Raw genomic sequence first — 14,454 nt, 5'->3', positions numbered from 1 at the left:
TGTGTGTTTTCTGTAGGGTTTACCGAGATGTGCTGTTTATCTCTTGTCGGGAGGGAAGCCAGATGACGTGAGATGATGTTTTAGGGAACTGCGGTTTTAGAACATAGACTGAATGCTTACAGAGTTTCTGGCCAAGATCACCAATCTAAAAGCAGCTTTACTCACCAAGTACGGGCAACCCTAAGTAGGTTTTATTTCCAAGGTTTTGCGAAACGAGTTAGATTTTAAAATAAAAACACTCATTTTATCCATCACCCATTCTATTCAACATGCATGAAGTACAGAACATTTGTCCTTGGTGGAAAGCATGAGGAGAAATCTTAGTGAGAGCTTCTGTTAAACCAATTGCAGCATCTACTTTTACCTGAAAGAATTGTCTTCAGCTCAATGGCTGTTAAAATGTCTGGTGGTTCACCGCTGCACTGTACTTATATGTAATTCCAGGGGTGATATGCAACTCTAAGTAACAGACATCTTGTAATGATCCTAATATTATGGTAGCAAAGAACAGATCATTATTATTAAACCTGATAGTGGTAAAAACATTTGTAAATGAAAGCTAGCTGTCTTTAGTAGAGCAGATAGTGATACTTTGACCGACATTCTGTTCTGTAGAAAGATAGTTGATTTTTTTTGTGAATTCCATTTTTAATTTCAAGAGAGAAGGGCTATAGTCCATATAATCTCTAATAATCATTTAACGATGAAATTTTTTTTAAAAAACCCAATATTTTACTAAAATTACTTTCTGAAAAAGTAGTTTGTTTGAAGTTTGTCACGGATGCTTCCATTAAAAATTGTCTATTTGTGGTTCTGTGCAGACTAAGTGGTTGCAATTACAAGCTGATTTTTATGAAGTCGTCATGGTGATGGATCCATTGTAAATAAATGTAAGGAATTACCACTTCTCTTGGCAAAAATACCAGGCATCAAACATGAACAGCAGCTTGTTTATATCTGTGTGAAAGGACTGTAGCAGTTAAAAAAATTAACACATGCTCACTGCAGTAACCCCTAAGTTGAGATGCTTTGCTTTGAGAATATCAAAGCACTTCAACGTGAAATGATACAATGAAGCACACTGACAGAATTCTGTGAAGGACTGATCTAACTTCTGGCACGTGTGATAGGTGCATGGGAACATCCAGAAAAATAAAACTGCTTTTTAGTTATTTGTAGATTACACACACAATTCTTTTTTTTTTGGGGGGGATGGTTTACAAAAGTCACTAGTATTTAAAATGCCTTGTAGTTTATTACAAAAGTATCTCTTGTTTTCTTAGTCAAGCACATACGTGTAAGCTCCACAAAGTAGTTCTCAACATTAAGCAAAAGAGAGAAGAAGAGCAACCTCCAGATAATTCTCTGTAGTGTGTCCAAAACATGTTTTTTGCTTCCTTCTTGGTGAAGTGGGAGCAGGTTAAGAATTATAAGGAACTTGCTTCAGTATTACTTGTGGAGTACCTTTGTTCCTGTAATACAGTAAGAACATGCCATCATGTACTTGACTTAAATAGGCTGCTTTGTTTAAGAATACTTCAGATAACCATGTACCAGTTTAGGGTATAGTCAGTTGACTGCCTGCTATTTTTGTCTTTCCAGAATGATATTACATTAATGTTGAAGCTAGTGATGTGTTTTGTATGAGTTTGTAATACAGGATGTCTATTTTTACACTGTAGAAACTCATACTAAAGCATAATGAATTTTTTAAGAATACTTAAGAGAAGAAATGAGCAAACTTGTCCTCTACTGTGTCTTAAAAACAAAAAATCCTGTAAAAGGAATTTTGACTGGCATAAGCAAAAAGGCATCTGCAGCCTTTGAAGTACTGTTTGCACAAAGGTCAATTAAATCAAATTAAAAAACATGATTTATGAATAAGTTCTATTAATAATGTAGTCTCCTCATGCTCTGCATGCTGTTCTTAAAGCACGCTAAGTAAATGGAAGCAGATTTAAGAGATAAGGTTCCCTAGTTTACTCTAAAGATCAAGAAATCTGAAGCATGTAGAATTACTTATTGACCTATTTGTACAAAATTACATCATTTGTTTATCATTTTATGAGTAACACAGAGAAACCTCCTCTCCCTCAAGGAGTCCATTGTGGAAATGGTCATCTGCTGCAAGATATCTTTATAGCTTTCCCCCAAGAAGAAGGTATTTCATAGTCATTTCTGAAAATTATTCTTTATCTTTTGCCTTGCTCAAAGTACCACTGATTTTTCAGGAACTTGTCATGGCTTTGGATCTCCTTGTTAATGGAAGCAATTGGTGCAGGGAGATAAGGAAAAGGGAGGTGCCTCACAGTAAGCAAATACTTTCCTAAATAGAAAGAAGGTAACCTTCAGATAGGTTAAAATGATACACATAATTTTTTTTTTTTTTTACACTGTGAGTACTGACATTCTTGTTTAACTGAAACAGATGAGATTCACTCTTGAGTTTGGCTGGGTCAAGGTGGGGCATGGGTTTGTTAACATCCTACACATATACATTAAATGTGATTGTCACTGGGCATGTGGAAATGCCTTGGTATGAACCTGTGAAACACAGTGCATTGCTTTAGAAACCTGTCCCCTTCCTGCCCTGAAAAACCCACTCTTTCTGACCCCCACTCTCCACAACACTTAGATGAACATTATCCATCAGGATACAAACCTATACATTCTGAATTCTGTATGAAGAATATTGTTAGGTTATTTCATTTTCAGTATTACAAAAGAAAAGTAGCTGAATGAACCATAGATATGAAGTTGAACTGAAATGCTTTTGTATGCATTGAAATACACCTGCAATAGAGCACAAAAGATGTTCTCAAAGGTGAAAAAGAACAGAGCCAATGCTGGAGAAGTACCAAGTTCTAATGGTTAGCAAGGAATGAGAAATCTAGAGATAAAGAGCCAAAACCAAATCCTCCAGTGTGTATGTAGACAAGTGCTGGCTCCCACATGAAGGTGTGATTGGTTTTCAGAGTTAAGGAGAGCTGTTAGCAGTGTTCATTATCTGGAACTGACTGGATATGTTGATTACATGGGGGTATAGCAACAGGCAAGGCAGATTTAACTAACAGAGGTTAAGTTTTAATAGGAAACGATGATTAGCCAGTTGATAATTTGAAAGGAACAGGATAGGATCTAGAAATACTTATATGCTGCAACCCATTAAATTATTTTGCAGAGCTTTTTCTTATACTCCTTGCTTTTATCCTAGAATCAGGGAATTATTAAAGCTGGAAAAATACTTCAAGTCCAGCTATCAACTAATTTAGCACCACTACCATCCTTATCATTACACCATGTCCTCAAGTGCCATATCCACATGTTTTCGAACACTTCCAGAGATGGTGGCTCCACCTCTTCCATGGTCTGTCTGTTCTAATGCTTTACATCCCTTTCCTGCTCCCAGGGGGGATAACTATTAACTTTTGAAATTACTTGTGATTATTTTAGCTGTATGTCTGATCCTGGAAGTCATACTGTATTGCTTACTTAGTAGTAAATGTTTTTTTAACAAATTATAAACATGCAGTTGGGAGTAAGGAGCCCATTCTTGTCTGAAAATTTGTGTCTCTGCAAAATGTCTCTCTATTCGTTGCTTGTATTGCCTTGTCAGTAATACTAAATGAATGCAATGTGATTTATGTAAAAATGTAAGCTACCTTTTTATCTTATGAAAGCTCTAATATCCTTGTCTTTCCACATAGAGTGTAGATTGGCATATATTTTTTAATTCTTTCCTAAGTGCTTAGGTTGTTCCATTAAAAGGGATATTCCTATGACCAAATGCTCTACAAATCATAGAATCATTGATGTTGGAAAAGACCTTCAAGTCCAACCTTTGACCAAACACTACCACGCCAACTAAACCCTAGCACTAAGTTCCATGTCCAGTGATTTATTGAACGCTTCCTGGGATGGTGAGTCCACCACCTCCCTGGGAAGCTGGTTCCAATGCTTAACTACCCTTTCAGTGAAAAAATCCTTCCTGATGTTCCAGGCACTTTCTCTGGCACAGCTTGAGGCTGTGTCCTCTTGTCCTGTTGCTACTTGCCTGGGAGTAGAGCAAGTTACACCCTACTTTTAGGTAGTTGTAGAGAGTGATTAGGTCACCACTGAGCCTTATTTTCTCCAAGCGAAACAACCCCAGCTCCCTCAGCCACTGCTCATGGGACATGCGCTCCAGATCCTTTCCCAGCTCCCTTGCCTTTCTCTGTACAAGCTCCAGCACCCCAATGTCCTTCCTGAAGTGAGGGGCCCAGTACTGAACACAGGATTTGAGGTGCAGCCTCACAGTACACACTGAGTACAGAGGGACCATCTCTTCCCTAGTCCTGTCCTGCTGGACACACTATTTCTGATAAAAGCCAGTATGCCATTGGCCTCCTTGGCCAGCTGGGCACACTGCTGCCTCATTCAGCCGGCTGGCAACTGGAAGGTTCTTTTCTGCTGGGCAGCTTTCCAGCCACTCTTCCCCAAGCCTGTAGTGCTGCCTGGGGCTGTTGTGACACAAAGGCAGGACGCAGCGCTTTGCTTTTTTGAACCTCAAACTCTAGTTCTCAGCCCATGGATCCAGCCTATCCAGATCCCTCTACAGAGCCTTCTTGCCCTCCAACAGATGAACACTCCCACCCAACTTGGTGTCATCTGCAAACTAAGAGGGGACTTGATCCCCTCATCCAAAGAATTGGTAAAGATATTAAACAGGACTGGCCCAGGACTGAGCCCTGGGGAACACCCCTAGTGACCAGCCACCAGCTGGAAGTTACTCCATTCACCACCACTCTCAGCCCAGCCATCCAGCCATTTTTTAACCCAGCAAACTGCACCTCTGCACTCCATGAGCAGGCAGTTTCTCCAGGAGAATGCTGTGGGAGAGGGTATCAAAGGCTTTACTGTAGCCCAGGTAGACTACATCTACAGCCTTTCCCTCATCCCCTAGATGGGTCACTTGGTCAAACCTAGAGACTTAATTTTGTGTGAAGTTCTGCTCCACAAGACAGTATTACTGTTGCTGCTGTTTTCAGAGATGCATGCCTGGCTCCCCATCAAACATTTACTTAATGGACGTATAATTTGCAATCACTTTTTTCAAAACACCACAGATTTATGATCTGCTCTAAGTAAAAATGTAAATTGTTTGCAATAGTTTTGTATGCCTATTAAAGATTTTAGTTGAAATGTTACAAAATTTTGTGAATCAAAAGAATAATGAACCATTATATTAACTACATAGCATCAGATAACTGTTTAGAATTGTATTTGATTTAACATGATTTTTAACTATGTCTTTATAAGAGATTCAATGGATAAACAACTCACTTTTGTGCACAGTATTATGTTTGAAAACAAACAAAGCTAGGGCAGATTCCTTCAGTCTCATGTGAGTAAAATGCATCTGAATTTGTGAGAATTGTTATAAGAACAGCAGTGGCCTGCTACTGCCTTTGTACATCAGAGTCAGGTTTTTTAAAGGTAAACTTGTTCTCTGTACAAATAAATCCTAAACTTGGAATCAATTTATCTACTAAAAAAAGAAAATCTAAGTTCACTCATTCAGTGACCTTTAACTTTCCATAAAGAAATGCTTAGCTAGTAAAAACGGTTCTCCATAGAGCAATCTTTTGGGTGGAATAATCAAGATAAATGCAACCTCCCCATCCAATTATGTTCTGCATTCTTTGTTTACATTAACAGTGAGAGTAGTTAATGGGTTTCAGTAACTGATACAAGTATTTTAATTAGGCCCATTACTATAATTCATTTTTTCTTAAATGAAATCACACTTTTTGGCAGTGTTAAATTAATTGGAGCTTCTGCTGTGTCCTCTTTCTTCAGTAAAGAATTCTCATATTTTGAACCGATTTATTTTTGTCATGTGTCAGGACACATACACAGCTGTTTAAAACATTGTTTTCATAACTAACTTAAGTATGCTTACTCTGACTTCAGCTTTAAAAAAATTTGAGATATTTTTATCTACACCCCCCTTATTTGCTCTTTACTTGCCTGAGCCTGGCTGACACTATTTTTGTCTTTGCCTGAGTCATATTTGAATTTATTCCATGTCTTCTGCCTTGCTTCAGACAGAGCTATGCATTTAAAATAATTCTATTAATAGAATTCACAGACACCTTGTAGCTGTACTGTTTTCTGTTCCTATCTGTTGCCAATGTACTGGTAAAGTCCTGCATTCTGATAACCTGCATTTTTCACATTCATGTTAGATAACTGGAGAACCTTGTAAGAGAGGGAGGAATCTCCTTCCCAATACATGTATGTTCTATGATCATAACCTATAGGTTTACAAGTTCTAGGAAGCATAATTAATGTTGAATTATTTGCCAGAGAAAGACCAAGTGAATAACAGAATAAATGGACAACTGACTATCCATTTTTGTTAGTATGGTGGGATGGGGACTTAAGAAAATTTATTAAAGCGTTTATGCATAAACAGGAGATAGGAGGACCAGGATCTCCCATCTGTCATATCTACACAAAAGTAGTCCACTGCTCCTCACTTACATGGTTTCTTCTGACTTGCCAGTAAAGCAGCTTTGTTCTGTGTCCATAAGGTTTAGATGTGTATGTTTTCTGCATGGATCATCTGTGGACTGTTGCATGGACGATAAGCAGAACTTACCTTTCTAACACTGCAACACCACCCAAGTTAAAGGACTAACAAACAGTAACTATAAACAATTCTTCAGGTGAATGACCCTATGAAAGAGTAGCAAATTGTCACACAAAACACATAGCTACTTCCTAGGTAGTAGAAAAGTCTTGGCTGTCTTTACTCTTGTCTTTGTGAGTGGAATGAATGATGTATGTAGGACAGGAGTTGCAAATGCGGTAGCCAGGTATATGTACTTACAAAGGGAAGATGAATAAAAGTGTGTAGTTTTAAGGATCTGAAATCTGCTTTTTACTGAACTAAGACTAAGAATGGCTGACTCCATGGATACACAATGTTATTGGGAAATTAACTTTGCATATTTCTATTAGGGATTGTGCCTTTATTTTTGGCTATTATTAGTGTGAGATTTGAACTGGATTTCAGTTTAGCAGCCTTCACTAAAGGGCTGCTTCTCCCATATAAGTTTTGTAAACAACTATCAGTATATGGATTTGGCCTTGGTATTCTTAGCGGTTTCTTCATTTGAGGAACTTAATGAAAAAAGAAATACTGTTCTTGGTTGTTCCACCTTAACAAGTGTTAGAGAGGGAGATTAAATTGTCCATTTCTAGAAGTCATCAGTGATACTGAGCAGTTGAAAACCAGGACCAGGCATGTGAAGGTTAATTTGCCATAGAATGTTTTGCTGTGTATGAGGTATTATTTCTCTTTTGCAAAGATTTGGAGCAGAAAAGGTGTGTGTGTGGGGAATTGAAGCCTTTGACTGTTACAAATCACTGAGTTTTCTTCCTTGTTTCCATGATTCCTCAGTGTCCTGGGCAGTGGGATTCCTTGGTTTCACTGTGATTGCAGGTACTTACCTGCCATAAAAAACAGGTGAAGGTTGGGCTGTGGAGAAGCACCCAATGGAGTTGTGGAATCCAAAGTCACAGAATCCATCCAGCTGGAAGGACCCACAGTGGGTCATCAGGTCCAATCTCCCTGCTTAAAGCAAGGTTATCACAGAGCATGTGGCACAGGATTGCATCGAGGTAGTTCTTGAGTATCTCACAGAATCACAGAATATTCTGAGTTGGAAGGGACCTTCAAGGGTCATCAAGTTCAACTCTTAAGTGGACAGCCTGTACTGGGATCAAACTTTTGACCTTGGCCTTATTGGCACTATGGTTTAACCAACTGAGCTAATCTCGGGCTCCAGTGAGGGAGACCCTACAACCTCTCTGGGCAATCCCTCCCAGTTCTCGGTCAGCTGCACAGTAAGGAAGTTCTTCCTCATGTTCAGGTGGAACTTCCTGTGCATCAGTTTCTGCCCGTGGCCTCCTGTCCAATTTCTTGCTACCACCGAGCAGAGCCTGGCTCCGTCCTCTTGGCACCCGCCCTTAGGTACCTGTATATCTTATATCGGTATGGACAACTCGGACGTGAGCGTGTGGGGCGGCGGGCGCGGCCGGCCCGGCTGATTCACGCGACTCGTCCAGCTGATCATACAGCCGTGAGCCTCCCATCACCGGGCCGGCCCGGGCACCGCTCCCCCCCCCCCCCCCCCCCGCGGCGGCGGTGGCGGCGCTTGCGCGCGGGCGGGGCGCGGCGGGGCCGGTGACGCGCTGCGGTGCAGGCAGGTCCTGCCGCCGCGCATGAGGACGGCGGGGGCGCAGCGCGGAGCCGCCGCCGCACGGCGCCCCCGCTTGAGCGCCGCGGGGTGAGTGAGGGGTTCCCCGCCTACCGCGAACGTGAAGCCCCGCGGCCGAGCATCGCCCCTGGCAGCGCGGAGCGGGCCGCAGCGGGGCAGGGCCGGCGCCGCAGCCGGGACTGGGGCGGGGCTCCTCCGTGCCGGCTCCCCGCGGCTGCCGGGCGCGTACCTGCTGGGGAGCCGCGGGGCCGCCTGGGCCGCGCGTTGCGCGCTTCCACCCGCGGAGATGGGCGCGGGCCCTACGGTAGGAGCGGTGCCTGGTTTCCGGCCCGGCGGGGTCGGGTCTGCCCGCGGCGGGGGGTGGAGCCGCACGGAGGCCGGCGCTGGCCGCGGGGCGAGCTGCTTCCTCCGCGCCGCGCCTACGGGGGGCACTGCCGGCCAGTCCTGCTGCTGCAAAGGCAGCAGGTGACCCCCGGCCTTGCCGGCTGCGGCTCCGTACCCCCTGTCCCGCCGGAGGGGTAACCCAGCGCAGGCATTGCATGGAAAACACGGCGGTTGGAATAACACTTGCCTCATGTACCGTGCGACTTGGCCTACCCAACGTCTGCCTAACTTAACGCTCCGTGTGTAGGGGTTTGTTAATATTTAGGGTTTGGTTTTTCTTCCCCCTCTGCCCCCTCCTTTTCTTGCCTCCTCTTGCAGTGATGGAAATCTGTCATATCACGTATTTTTCTCTAGGTGTCAGTTCAAATACTCGATAGAGAAGGTTTGAGAAATAGGTTGCATATCAGGGGGTGATGTGGTGTATTTCTTGAGTGTAAACTGTTTTCAGGCACTGAGCTTTGTCAGATGTTTAGGAATCCTGAGCTGAATGAACTGTTATTACAGATACTTAGAGCGGTAGGCTTTCTATAGTATGTACAGGCAGAGATTGAATTCCTCTGTGTACCTGTATAGTGTAAAAACACTATGAAACTTCTGTATAGTCTTGTGGTATGAATGTTGATTTTTGTGTGTTTATTCTTCTGTCATGAGGGAATTGGCTCTCCAACGAGTATTCCCACAAATGTTGTTCCTTTAGAGAAGTACATGTGTGCACTACCTTTATAGATTATATTTCTTGAAAATCTTCCTTGTTTTGCTTGTAGCTTTCAGTGTGTATTTTGTATAATGCTGGGTGACTGGATGTTGCTAGTGGGATAGCCCCACCTTCTGGTTAATCCTTCAGTGAAATCATACTTGGAGACCAAAGAGTTTTTCTGGAAATTATATCTCATGCTGCGTGTCTGTGTTGGAATACTTTTTATTTCTTAGGTGGAAGAGTGGCAAGACAATGTCTTTTTATGGAGATTATTTACCATTATTTACCATCAAAATAATTTTAACACATAGTTTCTGATGTTTCAGTTCACTACTGGGAATTTTTTTTATGCCAGCATAAATTAAGGGAAGTACTTTTTTTATTTTAAGCTTCAAAAAAGGTATTTTTACTTTTTCAGAAAGCGAGGAAATGATACTAAACCAAGGAGTAGTCTTGGTGTGTGAAGTGGCACTTGATCTATGTGTGAAATGATACCTGATCTCAGGCTTAACTTTCAGTTTAGGTGTTGGAGATGACAGTGCTCATATTTTAGATTTCATGTTCAAGAAGTTCACAGATCGTCTTCTAAATACAAGCTTTTGAACTTGAAAAATATTCAGGTTTCTTGGTAGAAGATTTATATTGGTTAGCTTACTGCTGCTGGGAGCAAATTCACTGAAATTATGTGTTAGAAGCTACAATTAAAAGGGAAGAAATCAGGAGAAGGGCTCTCTGAAGTCCTCTTGGCTTACAGAAGGAAATTGCTATTTCACCTCATTTTTAGGTTTTAGTTTAGGAAAGATGTTCAGCTTGTCACTCAACAGCTTGTCAGCAGTGTCTTATGATTAGAGACTTCACAGTCTTTAAAATTTTTGATGATATTCTGCTAGACATAGCTGGGGATCACCTGTTTTTTGGCTCTCAGTATGTTATTTGAAACATCTCCTTTAATTCCTGTATCTGTGAGCTGCGTGCTCTTAGGATATTGCTCCTATGATACGAATTGCTAATGTCTGAAAGAACTGAATGCTGCTTGAGTCACCCTGGCTCTGGAATATAACTGCAGCAACTGAAATGTTGAAACTTCTTAAACAACATAGGGGGGAAGTCAATTTTCTTGGAGTGGGTGTGAGAGTGCTGAACAGCGCAGCTGCTTGTGTGAGTGCGTAGGAGGGATTTATAACGGGATTGTGTCTCTGGGTATGTTTTCAGGTCCTGCCACTATCCACAGCTTAACTGTCCAATATCCTGTGCTAAGTGTCAAGAAGATTATGAACTGTCCAGTGTGTGGCCTGGATACATGGATGATTCAGCATGGTTTACATTTGAAAATACAGTTTTGTAACAGTTAACCGTAGAAAGACTGGAAGTAGTGAGGAGGAGGGGACCACCCTCTTATTTGCAACAGCCACAAAGGTGACAGTCCTAAAACATTCAATGCATTACAAGGCACATATACGTTTTCACTACAACTTCTGTACAACTTAAAATTTATGAGAAGCAGAATGTCCAGGCTTTTGCATACTGGAGGTAGGCAATACTGTTTTAATTGCTCCAAGTATAGGTAGGTAGGTATGGCCAGTCCTTGCAAACGAAGATTTTGGGAAAGGTCTTTTACCTTTTGAGCCTGCGCAATGGATTTTTTAGGTGAGACACAGCCTGCGCTGAACTGAGCCCACCCTTTAATCCTAAGGTTCATCTGCCGGGGCCAAGCGAGCTTGGACAATGGCAGTGAGGTCCTCAGGACGTAGGTTTGTTTAGAGTGACCTTCTCTTAGATGGATGGCCTGACAGGGCTGACGAGCTCCATCTGCCCGGGGGAGTATCCCTGACTGGGAATCAAACCCGGGCCACGCGGTGACAGCGCCGCATCCTAACCACTAGACCACCAGGGGTCCCCGCTCCAAGTATAATTCATAAGCAAAACGATAAAAGTTAAGATTTGAAAATGAGAACAGTTGCTGAGAGTTGGGTTGTGGTGATTGTGTTTCTGTGCACTGATGAGGTTGAAGGGCTTGAAGTGTATTTGAATAGATAAATCTGCAACATAAAGCCCTGGATTTTTTTTTTCTTTTCTTCTTTTTTTTCATCTGGATTAAAACCAGGATTGAGGGTTTGCTTTAACTCATCTAGTGAACTAGCAAGTTTAGATGTTTGGGCTGATTTTTTTACAGTCAGACCTTAATCATCGAGACAGTGTAAACCAAAGGAGCAATCACCGGGTTAGGTGCTGGAAAGCACCTCTGACATTTTCCACGGTATTAATGGAGCATTTCCAAGAGCTGGCTAAAGTTACAAGGTTTCCAGTTCAGTTTCTGGTGTAGGGAAATGCTTAGTTTCTGCTATGGTTGTCCTTTTCCTTCTGGCTATTTTTATTGTTCCCTTCTCCCTCCCTGTGCCATTCACCTTCTACCTGATGAAAGGGTTATGCTAGTGGAGTAAGAAGTAGCTGACTTCTGCAGTGTTTCTTTCAGCTTAAATCATGTCAGCTTTGAATGTGATACCATGTGACCCTGGTGATAGCAAGTTTCTCATATCTTGAAGTAATCCTATGCTTGCAATGCAGTAACTTTCTAGGAGCTTCTTTCCAGGCAAGAAATGAAGTACTGTTTTTTATCTTGCCTTTTCCTGGCCAATGCTTTTCTTTCTTTCATAATCATTATTGGGTATTTACAGCTTTTTTGGCTACATGTGTCAGGCCTTCTTTTTACAGTTAAGTGGACTGGTGGTAACGGCTGCATGACATAGTTGGCAAGCTGCTGTAAAGGACTTTGGTGCTTCAGTCTTCTGTGAAGCTTTATTTATGTCGTTTTGAATGTCTGATTATATGTTGCAGTTTACCTAGTCACATCAAAAAGTCAGCAGTTTGCTATAATGCAGCAATGGGTGAGCTAATCAGCTGACTTTTTTGTTCCCTACTATAAATATTTATAGCAAATGGTACAAGGGAAAGGCATAGCTGATTTTTCAGAAGTATTTTTCTTTGACTAGTAAAGGTTGTTAGTCTTTTCATTTTGTTTTGGATTTGAAAATTAGTCTCTCTTTGACCAAAAACTTCAGATTTTTTTTTTCTACTTAGAAGTGTTGGGTAGATTTAGTCGTTAGATAAAGGACTATTTCTACCCTTTCCACATAAATTACAATTACATCTGGAGGAAAAGTATCTCTAGTTTTTCTACTATCTTGAACAAAATTCTTTTCATAGAAGAAATACTTCTAATGTACCTTTAGGGATATTACAATGTTTTGATGGCACTAAAAGTTTTTTTTATGGCTGCATGTTAAAGTATTAGGAAGCAATAATGTTTAGTGTGTATTCAAAGCCATTCCATCCTATTTTAGAATTTAATTAAAGAAATAGCTGGTTCTGAAAATTGTCTCCCTCTGGACTATTGACTAGGACTTTAATTCCTATGAAACTTCCACAAAGTAAGATTTGTCATGGGGTAGGAAGTCTGTGTTTTTGTTTTCCAGTGCTTGTAGAAGAAGATTTAAGAACTGGGCTAGGAATAGTCAACTTCAGAAAACAAATTTTCACTACCACATCAGTTATAATTATTTATGTATATGGTTGAGTATGATGTAGTGTTTACCAACTCGAAACTTAGTTGTAAAGCTTGAAGGGTTTCCCCAGGTTTTCAATCACTAGAATTTTAAGTTGGTTTACAGGTAAGCAAAACATGTATGTATTGTGCTGTGCATGTATGTATTGTGCTGTGGATTAAGCTTTCAGGATTCAAAGCAGTTTGTATAAATAACTCTGGCATCTCCAAATAGCCTGTGAGATTTTTTTTATCCAACATTAGGTCTCATGTTTTTATTAGGGAAATTTTTCATATCTGATAACCTTGCTGGTTTGTATGGCTTTAAAATAGAACTGCTTTTCCTGAAAAAAAGCACAAATGACCAGTTTTTTAAAAAGATACTTGTGGAAGTTGTCACTTGGGATGCTGAACTGGAAAACAATATGTCATGTGTGAAAGAGTAAAAGATTAAATAACCGGAGACACTACTTAAGGTATAATTGCTAAGCCTTTTGCAAAGGGCCAGTCCTCCTTAAGGTACAGGAGGATGAGATGGTGGAGGCAGCACTGCTGTATCAGTAGCAGTGGCCAGTTCTTACTGCTGTCAAAGGATGAGCATTCTGCTGTCCTGGTGAATGTTTTTTTGTATAATGTCAAGTAGCATACTGCTGTTTTCCATATTGTGTGGGGTATTCGTATGGATTTGCCATATTTAGAATACTGGTTGTCACAGTGTTTTGCTCTTTACAAGCTTTTTGGGTAGGTTGCTTTTGGTACTGAGACAGTGCTGTTGCTGTCACATGTTGCTGCTTATTCTGAATTTTGAACACAGACCCTATTCCTGCAAGTGTAAATTTACTTAGGTAAATAGTTCCTGCAAATAATTTACTGCTATGTTTAAAAATGTGAACCATAAGTAGTATTTTGGAATTAAGATAGCCTACAGAATGAAGAGTACGGAAGTCTTTTTATATGGTTTTGTTTAAACAGACTCACAAGTACCTTGAAAAAGAATGTTTTTGACCTATGAACAGCTTCTGAGACTTTAGGGTATGTGAAATGAGATACTATGAAAGGTCACTTTGCTTCTGGTTTAATCTGCACTGGACTGGGGGAACCCCCTCACAGTAAAGAATTTCTTCCTAACATCTAACTTAAACTTTCCATCTTACAGTTTAAAGTTATTGTTTCTTGTCCTATCACTACATGCCCTTGTAAAAAATCCCTTTCCAGCTTTTTTGGAGGCCACCTCTAGGTACTGGAAAGCTACTCTAAAGTCTCCCCAGAGCCTTTTCATCTTCAGGCTGAACAGTCCCAATTCATGTAGCTTGTCTTCATAGGAGAGTTGTTCCATCACCCCAGTCATTTTTATTGCCCTGCTCTGGACTTGCTTCAGGAAGTCCACATCCTAGTTATGTTGAGAGCCCCAGAACTTACATCAGTAAAATTTCCTCTGAATCCTGTTACAATGTCTGACCAGAATTATTACTGCCTTGAAGAGGCTGAGCATCTTGGTGTTCGTCTAATACAGGTATGTCAACTTAGTGTTCAGGAAGATGGTGTCCTTACAAGTCCTCTGTAGT

At 41.0% G+C, this 14,454-nt stretch overlaps 1 protein-coding gene across 8 annotated transcripts in view; it reads left to right on the top strand.

Moving 5' to 3' along the window:
- The first annotated feature begins 8,252 nt into the window (after nt 1-8,252).
- The window catches only part of AGTPBP1 (ATP/GTP binding protein 1), a 56,400-nt gene continuing 50,198 nt past the window's right edge, over nt 8,253-14,454 (top strand). For 5 of the 8 annotated variants that reach the window (XR_003532148.1, XM_027670817.1, XM_027670825.1 and 2 more), the window contains exon 1: nt 8,253-8,336. The gene's annotated coding sequence lies outside the window, so the exon portion shown is untranslated. Of the gene's footprint in view, nt 8,337-8,550; nt 8,572-8,778; nt 8,891-12,372; nt 14,403-14,454 lie in introns of those variants that run through there. The other 3 variants (XM_027670820.1, XM_027670819.1, XM_027670818.1) reach the window with 3 other exon arrangements.

This window comes from Neopelma chrysocephalum, unplaced genomic scaffold (assembly GCF_003984885.1).
Source record: "Neopelma chrysocephalum unplaced genomic scaffold, ASM398488v2 Primary Assembly neopelma1_96936, whole genome shotgun sequence".
NCBI lineage: Eukaryota > Metazoa > Chordata > Aves > Passeriformes > Pipridae > Neopelma > Neopelma chrysocephalum.
This window is presented reverse-complemented; position numbering and strand designations above follow the sequence as displayed.